This window comes from Pinus tabuliformis, chromosome 5_2 (assembly GCF_031772625.1).
Source record: "Pinus tabuliformis cultivar Carrire ecotype Pingquan chromosome 5_2, CPIR1, whole genome shotgun sequence".
Taxonomy (NCBI): Eukaryota; Viridiplantae; Streptophyta; class Pinopsida; order Pinales; family Pinaceae; genus Pinus; species Pinus tabuliformis.
Window position 1 is genome coordinate 455,852,837 of NC_142306.1, and position 8,485 is coordinate 455,861,321.

Genomic DNA, 8,485 nt, shown 5'->3' on the forward strand with positions numbered 1-8,485 from the left:
ATCGAAAGAATTTGGAATATGATCTCATGAACTTGGGTGCATAAATAATTGAATTCTCTGGTGGGAGTATGCCATAAGATGGGTCAAGTCTATGCTTTATCGGGATTATTATAGATAATCAAGGACATTTAGAAGAGAATTGAAAGGAATGTAGACCGAACAAATGTCGAGGATCTTACAACTTAGCCCTTTTAGTGAGAAACTGTAGGCGAAGGTGACGAAGTTAAAATATTCATTGAATATATTGGAGACATAGAAAGCAAGGGGAGTCCAAATCAATGCCTGAATACAATGGCTTAAAATTAAATATTGGTCAACCAAGGCAATCTTCATAGCGCTCACCTCCAAAGAAGTGATAAAATGCATTATGACCCTTAAAACAACAAAACATAGAATAATGAAAACTATGAAAAACAAATGAAAGATTACCATATGAACCTCTATTGATAGTCCCTCAAATATTGACATAATGATGACAATGAGCATGCAAGCAATGGTTGTTGTTAGATGAATTGATAATGATCCTTCAGGAGATAGATGACAATAAGTCACTCAATCAAGATGGATATTAATGTGAATTCTGTAAGGCCATGAGCGTATAAAGAAGTCTTGTAGCTAATCAAATTCAACAACAGGGTGAGAATTAAATTCATTCCTTAAGTTGAGAGATCTAGAACTAATCACAAGTTAGTAGTCATTAACTTTGTTGAATGTATCTTACAAAACTTCAGCCAAAGCACTTGTTAAAAATGATAAATTGGAATAATATGAGATTTAGCAGAGCTATATACATCTTGGATAATGTGTTGCTGGCTGCAAATTTATGGAAATGCCTTAAAGCTTAATTCCTTAGGATAGATTTTTAAAAATACTGCAATGGGTTGGAATGGAAGTGAAAAACTTATTCATAGAGGCCCCCAATTAGAATTTTGATAAATCATTCCAAGTCTAAAGAGAGAGGGCTCTTTCAATGAATTGGTTAAGGTTGTACACCAATGATGAACTTCTAAGTAATGAATTTTTAAGCCCTTAGTTATCTCATTCGTACTATAATACTATAAGGGCTCATCAAAGGTATCCTTCTTTGGGGTATAGGTCATGATTAGTTAGTCAATGGTCACTTCCTGAGTTTTTGTTTCTCCAATTGTTAATGAAGACACATAACCTTCAGACAACACCATGGATTGCATGCAAATTTTCTATGAGGCTTCTAGTTCGAAGCTACAAGTGGTAAAAAACCAATGTTATTAACAATGTTAGACATATGTCCTTCATTTGGTACTAAACCAAGGATGGTACTAATTACACCTTGGACAAGATTTTATATTCCTTGGTATTCCATTTGCCAGAAGTCTCCCCAAAGGTGATTTTGTAAGTAATATTTCCAAGAGTTAAAAATAAAAAATAAGAAAAAATTGATTAATGCATCTTGAAACGTCTATCCCTAGAAGATAAAATCCAAATTTGCACTGGGGTGTTTGTTGTTGCACATATCCACTATTTTTCACGTTGAATTACTTCTTCCCATGCCATCATCCAAATTATGTATTATAAAGTCAACCCAACCTTTCATCCTAATTGTTGGAAACATAATAGTTTTGGGTTATGCGAATTTGGCACATTCAATTGAGTGGAAGGTGAAAAGCCTCAAGTGAAGGCCAATAGTCATGAGAAGTCCAAGAGGCCTCTTGAAAGATGAAAACCAAGGGTCAAAAAATTGTGTATTAATATGTATATCTCATGGTATCACATGATTTATATAAATTGATCTATTATTTGTGTGTGTTTTACACTTGTATAAGAGTTGAGTTTGCTTCGAAACATGCAACATGTGCTTCTTAACGGTTTTGACCATTTATTTTCCATTAGTTGTTTCTCTATACATGGATTCCAAGTTTATCTCAAAAACATTTTTTCCATTTCATGCCTATCATTGTTAACATGTCAGTGTTTATCTGACGCCCATGAAGGCGTGTTTGTCTCTCTGCATGTGTGTTAGTGTGCCTTGTCAACTTTGTTGTTCCTTTAACTAGTTCTCTATGAATAGATTTGAGTGATGGCGCAGTGGATGAGTGGAAGTGTTTCACTCTTTGGAGTCTATTTTTGCTAGAAGCATGAACTCTCTCTCCTATTTGAAATTGTACCTTTTCACCTTATCTCTATATGAACTAAGGTATACATCATAAGGCTTGTTCTTAGCCTTATCCTCTATTCATTCACATAACATGTGAAGTTTTTGGCTCGACCTCTGGTTCCCTCTTTTATTGGCTTGTTCTCATTCATGGCATAGTATCACATGGTGAACCTGTTCATAGCGTTTGTGAAGGTGGTACCATTGGAGACAATTTACTTCTCGTACAAGCCTATGCTACAAGCCTCCTCGCAAATGGATCCTCTTTTAGTTTATCGGCTACAAGCAACCTTGCACCTATCTCTCCTGTCCTACATTTAGTGGAGTAACTTTCCATTGCTCCAACTGACTTTCGAGCATATCTACCAAAGGTAATTCCTTGTTGTATATAATTTTTACAAATTTTTCGCGATGCTGAACACTTTAGGGGATTATAACTATGTGCTTGTTATTATGCACACCCTTGAAATATTTGGTGGTACATTATACGAACACATGCATTTGCTTATGTCTATACTTGTTCGACTATTTAGACCATACTCTTCAAATGCATATGTGGAGATAAGACATTCAACTATTAAAACTCAAAGACTATTCCTCATGTGCAGATATGAGGCCATGTATCGGCATTGGTCCATCCCTTAAATATTATACTTGATGAGAATGTATATGAACTTAGAAAGGACAGCGTTGACACTATATGTGCATTACAAATCAATGGAGGAGTTAAAGCTTGTGGGGGTTTTGAATATTTGAAGTATTTTGGACATTAGAGCCCATTGAGGGTTGCTTTGCTTTGGTATATTGAGAGAAGTGTCAATACAAAATACATAGTGATAGAGCATTTGTTTTTGGTTGTACAAATATTTATCCTAACTCACTTTAAGCATTTTCCTTGCAGTTGCAAATTGATTTTTTTTATTAATATTGGATTGTTGCTATGAATTGAGTCACAATAAATCTTTTGAGGTTTTAAATGGCTTGGATTGATAATGTATTAGAGTTACTTAATACTCTAATACTCTCTTCTATTGACAATACAATTACAATTGACAAAGGAACTCTCACCAATGTCCGAACCTATTTACAAGATGCACAGGACAAGATCAAGTTTCTCCAACTTGAATCACAACTTCATTAAGACGAATTACATCAAAGGAATCAAAATTATGAATCGGTTCTTGTTTAGAACAATTTGTTGTTTTAGATTGATTCCCATCAACATTTAAAACTTGATAACATCAATGAGACTCCTTTAGGAGTAGATTCACATGAATATATAAAGGTTTCACTTACACTTTCCAAGCCCATCATTAGATGTTGGGAAGAAGTTATTAACAACAAGCACAAAACTAGTCTCAAATACGAAAAGGAAGTGTCTGTTGACATTCCAAACTACTCCAAACCAATCCAGTTTTAGAGTGTCAGGTTTCTTCAGAATAACTCATCTTCACCTGCTCCACTTCCACACCCACTTTGGATTATCAAATGCCAACATTGTGATCAAGTTGGCCAAATGAAATTATAGTGTTTTGATCCCCTTGTGAGCATTATGGAAAACATATTCATCATTTAGATAGATGTTGAAGACTCAAAACTCTTGCAAGAGCAAATATTCCCCATGGATGGATCACTTCTTGGCAATGGTCTTCAACAAACAAGAAGATATATCAGTGATATCACATAGTTCATTCTCAAGCATTGACACTTATTGCAGTGGAGATATTTTCATCTTCTCACCTTGTATCTGATAAGAGGGGAATTGATGGTCAACTACTAGATTCAAAGTCATATCAAATGATCCCGAGCCACAGTTTGAGCTAGAATCTGTAGGCATTTCCCAGAGCTAGATTTAACCAGAGCCAGATTTAGAGTTATAGCTAGAGCTAGACTCATATTCCATGAACATGATTGCATTGGTGGCCAGGCTTAAACCACCACCAATAGAAGACTTCAATTTTTTTCTACCCATTCCATCAGTTTGTGGTCATCTTTAAACCATCATAAGGGAGCATGTCCACTTCACAAAAGACTTCAACTTATAACTAGATTCATAATTGTTCCAGGAACTTCTTTGAGCCAAGTTCTAGAGTTGGTGGCTAGCATTAAACTACCATCGCTAGAAGACTTCAACTTTTGTTACCTCATTTGGTTTTTGGTCTTCCTTAAACCACCACATTCAAAGAGAATATCCAACCATTCGTTGTTATCCACCTTTGTGTTTTAGCTCTCTTCTTGAAATCATATATACCATTTGAATTAAGGAGGGGAAATGTAATCCTTTGGGGTTATGTGAATTTAGCACATTACCTTGAGTGGAAGGTGAAAAGCCTCAAGTGAAGGCCAACAATCATGAGAATTCCAAGAGACATCTTGGAAAATGAAACCAAGAATTAGAAAATTGTGTATTAATATGTATATCTTGTGAATAATAATGTGTATCTTGTGAATTATGTATGCAACACACAATTTATCTAAATTAGTCTATTATTTTTGTATGTGTTCAACACTAATGATGTCTTACCATTTATAGGGGGACATTCAATACATTTCCATGGTTAAAGGCATTACATCCAATCTATTAAAGGACTTATATTTTCTTAGGACATGCTATGGTCCTTCCCTACAAGACACTTGTATGACCTCATCCACAATTTATGCAATCTCTTCTCGACTTGTTGTAGAGCCTCGTGCTTTCTTAAAGCCTTGTGTCCTTTTTTATTTTATTTTAAATATTAGACGAATCGAAAATTGGGCCAGTTTCATGCTCACGTGACATAAGGTCAATTCTGATTGCTGCCACTATAGCCTCTAGGTGCCTACGTACACCCCTGCCAAAGACACATGTAAATTGAGGGGATTTGAACCTTGAATCTCTTGGTAGATAACACCCCATTATCACGACGATCACCAATTGAGCTGCCACCCATGGGCTAGCTTTGTATCCCTGTTGGTGCATAGAGATGTATGCATTTATCTCATTTGGAGGTAATGTATTGTTTCTAGGACTCTTACTCCTTCATTGGTTTATTTTATTAATACATTCTCTTTATTATTATGGTGCTTTTAGTGCACCTTGTTGCATTGAGTGCACCTTGTTGCATTGAGTGCAATAATGGAATATTATCATAGGAGGTAATACAAAATAATGTGAGAGTCATGTACAATGAAAGAAGAAATTGAAAATCCCGGATAGGGTGAAAGGAGGTTAGATAGAACATGAGGTAATGTGAAATGAAAACTTGAGAACATATAGAATTAGGGGGTCTTGGTTTCCAACTATGGTGAGGCTTAACCTTTAATTTGAACAATCTATATATGTCTAATGGGAACTTTTTTAGGTTTTGGACAACTTGGTATCCTATATGGCAAGCTTTTAGATCTCTAACTATTTGGATTAGGTCTTATTCAGTCCCAAACAAGTCATATTCTATGGAATCAAGAATATTTTTGGGTTGGGAAATAGGCCTACAGATCTGTCCATGCTCTATTTCAGTTTGGACTCTATATTTATGTTTGAAAAAAGAAAGAAGGAAGAAATTGGAAAAATATGAAAATAAAATAGTAGAAAGAGATAAGAAAAGATAAAAGTTATGAGGGAGAGACAAATGACTTTACTATTACACCTCCAACTAAATGAAGGCAAGGTGTGCAAACCATAACTTCCGAAAATGCCATTGTCCACAACATTCGCCTTTCATTCATCTATTTTTCAAGTATTATTTTGGGGAGTTTTTCTTCATGGCGGTCAGTTTGTAATTTTTTTTCCAGAGAAGAATCCCCACGATGATCATTATTAAATGTGGTTGTATGAATGCTTTTACCTTGTTGAAAGATGCACCTTGCCTTACTAAAGATATAAAACAACTAGATTTATCAAGTATAAATTGCCTATTTTTTTATAAGAAACCCCCATGTGAATGATTATTAGTTTATGGTTTAATATAATATTGCATTACCTCGGTGATTGGATTATGGTTTGTTTTGTTGTTTTATTCCCCAGTTAAAAAATCTTTATATTTCAAAAAAATTGAAAATATGCATTGTGAAGATAACTATATCTATTCCATTTATAGACCCAAAAAACAAAATCGAGAAAGGCTCCAATAAGTAAGTCCTTTGTAAATACAATACTAGTTATATTTACAAATAATCAACAAAGAAAGATGAGCTTTATTGTGTGCATTGAGTTTATAGGTGAAGGCCAACTGTCCTCATAAGTTGATCATTAACAAATTCTTGATATTAACAGAAATAATGGAGGAATGACTTGGTCTTTGGAGGTTGGTTGAATTTGATGCATCTCTTGTTGCATTGATTCTCTAAGGAAAAGGTTGGTTGGGTTTTTCCCCATTGTGGGGTTTCTCAAAATAAATCTCTTGTGTTCTTGCATATCTGTCTCCTTATGTTCTTACTGTCTTATATGCTATGTCTTTCTATGTAATTATTGAATGTTGTATGTTAATAAGATTTGAAAAGATCAGAAATAATTAACAATGTGAAAGACCTTGTAAAATTCAACATGGTATCAAAGCAGGTTGGTTAATTATGAGAAGCTTCAATGACCAATCTCAGAACCAAGAGAACAAAATACCCTCTGCCATGCTTCAGTTTCTTAGAAAAATTCAGAAGTCTGAGTCTCATCTATGTAGATTTATTTCAGAGATCAACGTCTGTCATAGAAACATATGGTATAATTTCTATCTAATTCAGGTCGAAGGATAACAGAAGGTCTGATACTGAGAAGGCTGCATAAAGTCCTAGCTCAGGAGATCTAAAAGCATATAATCGATGCCCTAATTAGAGCCTCGGTTTGGACCTATCTCAAATGTCAATATCCAGAAAAGGGATGATACCCTAGTTTCTTTTTCAGCTGGAAAGGATAGGTACTTTAGTTTGTATTGAGGCTATAGGTCTTGATTAAGTCTCAAAAGATGAGATCTGAATCTCATTCATGAAACCATCTAGATTGAAATTTCTAGGATGATATTTGAGGTCAAAATCCATCTGTCTGAGCCTCAATATTATGTAAAAAAAGTCAAATAATTTTTCTAATGCACTTTTGTTGAGATTAATGTTTCAGGAGGCAGAAATTACCTTTGAAGATCTGAAGATGACCAAGACTGTTCTATACTTTCTTGTCACTTGAAATCAAAATTGAACCACTTCTCAATACTCCATTTGCTTTTGAAAAGGACAAAAGCAAGACCGTTGTCCAAGATGCCTACTAAAAATAATTAACCTCTAGAAGATTCAAACTCTTTAGATGGGGAATAAACCTTTTTTATTTTGGCACACACACACGCACACACACACAACTCTTCAGTAGTCTTGAAATGCTAACCTAGTAATATGAAGGAAGCTGACCTAATATCTACTTGAGTAAGCTTAAAGTATTACCTCATACACTCCGCAATAAGAAGCAAAACATACCAGGACTAAAATACAAGAGATCAACATAAGACTAAAGGTTGTCGTTCAATCTATGAGGTATGATTAGTTCATATTTTATATATCAAGGAGCTCTAAGTATGAGGTACTGAAGTCTGGTTTAGGGTTCTCTTAAAAGGAAGCTAAGTTTATCGTAAAGGTATGTGCTCTTGAGAAGATTGAGTAAATGTTTTTTTTACAAGTCTGGAATATCTGTGTCATTCAAGCAAAAGACCAATATTGAAATACTATGAAGTGTGAATTAACAATTTCAGACTTTCTTTAAGATATTGCATTATAATCAGGGCATTAAAATCTTCCATGGACCTTGTATTGTGAAGTCCTTAGAAAGATGTATTGGATGTACTGGTGACAAGGCATGAATGACTAAGTTTGTAAAAGAGGCCTAGTCCCTTTCTAGCCTCTCTTGATTTGTAGTAGGAAAAATACACAATCAAAGTTCTTGAATAAGTTGATATGTGCTACTTGCATAAGTATGTGGATCTATTGCTTAGACATTGAAATTATCATTATGAGAAAGTAAAGTTTCTTGGGTCATCATTGCACAACCTTGATAAGTTAATAACAATGATGGGATGTGTAAGGGACTTTTTGATTCAAGGAATCTAACATTTGATTTGTATATCCTAGCAAGAAACACAATTGGATAAGAAAAAACACAGGGTTTAAGGACAAAACCCTAGAATTGAATGTTTTCGGTGAAAGGAAGAAACCCTAGAAGGGGATGACATCATGATGATGACGTGAATGGAGCTGATTGTAAGTGGATGCAAATTCAAGAGGGAGATGGCATGACCTAAAAAATATAAGTATCTTACATCTCTTTGTTGTGACTACTACTATTGTTATTTGTGATTAGATAGTCTCTTGTCCTTGAACCCTTTGCATGGTTATGATTACTCT